We start from the raw sequence: 1759 nt of genomic DNA on the forward strand, positions 1-1759 counted from the left end.
AAAACAAAACCAAGCACATTAAAAACTACAAGTGACTTCAGTCCGCCTAAAAAAGAAAAAATCCTGATGTCTGCAGAGAATAAATGCTACAAACCTCGGGATGTGGCCATGAAAAAAAACACAAAAGTTCCAAAATTAGGCCCAATTGCCGGCAGTATGAATTGCAGCCCAGCAGCTGGATTGTTGCCATATACAGTATAATATTGCTTGGGGCCCTCTGGTGATTCGGATGAGGACTGCTCTGAAGATCCAGGAATAATAGCTGGAGGCCAGGCTAGACCAGCGCCATCCTGGCCGGCTCCTCCCAGCGCTCACACACGTGATGGAGAGCTTGTGCGTACCCACGTAGAGGCCTGTCAATCTACTCTGATAGTGCTGGGAGGATCCGGCTGGGAGTGGAGCTGGATTAGTCCATAGTGATGGGCTACAGCCGGGATCTGAGTCATGCTGCCCACATTTCCCTTTAATGTAACTTGTTCTACCACAGTCCTGATCCCCAACTCCACCCTACAACCCTTATCAGTTTCTTCGCTCCATGTTCCCTAAATTCAGCAGTAATTGAAGTTTTTTTTTATCACTAATCAATATGCAACATGTTTATTAATTGTCTTGTTTATTTTCCATTGTAGTTTTCTCATTTCAGATCTAATTATTTTTCTTCTATGATGCTTCACAATTTTTATGAATTATAATTCATAATATGGAAAAAAAAACCCACACCTTCCCATACCGGGAGTCGAACCCGGGCCGCCTGGGTGAAAACCAGGAATCCTAACCGCTAGACCATATGGGAGAAGCTTGCTGTCAGCTGTATTCACCAGTCAGGATGTGTGGCAGCCGTAATGTCACTAATAGCAGCTCCTCTCAGTGGCGGACTCTGTAGCTCCTGAATCACCTCTCTGCCCTTCAGCTTTAGTTGGAAAGTGAAGGGTTTTTTGTCTTTCTTTTAAATAAGTTAATTGTCTTTGAAGACAGGAAGATGACTGGAACTCTAGTGCCACCTACTGGAAGCAGTGATCCTAAAATTCACTTTCAACTGTTTCCAGAATCTCACTTTGCAGACACTGCGTTTCGGGATACTACCCCTCATCAGTGCAAAGTGCGAGATCTAATTTGGTTGGGTGAGAAGCTAATCACATGGTCTATCAGTTCTGGTGTGACAAACATGGCAGTGGAGGAGGCTCGTATGGTTCATAATAATGAGATCTCAGACATCCATGCAAGAACTGTGCGGCGCACATTACACAAGTCTGGAATGGTGGCCCAAAAAAAGGTGAAGAATCATCATAAGAAGAGTCCACTCGACTTGCAAACAAGTATGAAAAGTGAACACTAGAAGATTGGAAACGGGCGACTTGGAGTGAGGAGATGAAAGCCAACAGACTAGGCTCTGATGGGGGCAAATGGGTCTGGAAGAAACCAGAGAAAAAGGGGTGAACAGACTGAGAAACTGAAGGAACTGACAAGTTCAGTGGAGGAAGCCTGATATGCGGCTGTTTCACAGCCTAAGGCATTGGATACTTGACCAGGATCAATGGTGGTCTCAATGCTGAGCTATATGTGAGCATCCTACAAGATGAGTTACTCTGTATGCTTAAGTACTATGGGTAAGAATATGAGGACATAGTGTTCCAGCAGGACAACGTGAAGCATACGTCGAGATTGGTCAAGCAATGGTTCAATGACAATGAAGTAGAGGTGCTGGATTGTCCCCCATGGTCCACAGACCCCAACCCAATCCAACACTTGTGGGTAGAGG

The 1759-nt window shown here is 45.0% G+C and overlaps 1 non-coding gene across 1 annotated transcript; it reads right to left on the bottom strand.

The window, feature by feature from the left end:
- Positions 1–721: 721 nt before the first annotated feature.
- TRNAE-UUC (transfer RNA glutamic acid (anticodon UUC)) lies at positions 722–793 on the bottom strand. Its single transcript has one exon. It is a non-coding gene; the product is annotated as a tRNA-Glu (tRNA).
- Positions 794–1759: the final 966 nt, after the last annotated feature.

This window comes from Dendrobates tinctorius, unplaced genomic scaffold (assembly GCF_039654945.1).
Source record: "Dendrobates tinctorius isolate UK_male_01 unplaced genomic scaffold, ASM3965494v1 ptg000251l, whole genome shotgun sequence".
In the NCBI taxonomy this organism is placed as follows: Eukaryota; Metazoa; Chordata; class Amphibia; order Anura; family Dendrobatidae; genus Dendrobates; species Dendrobates tinctorius.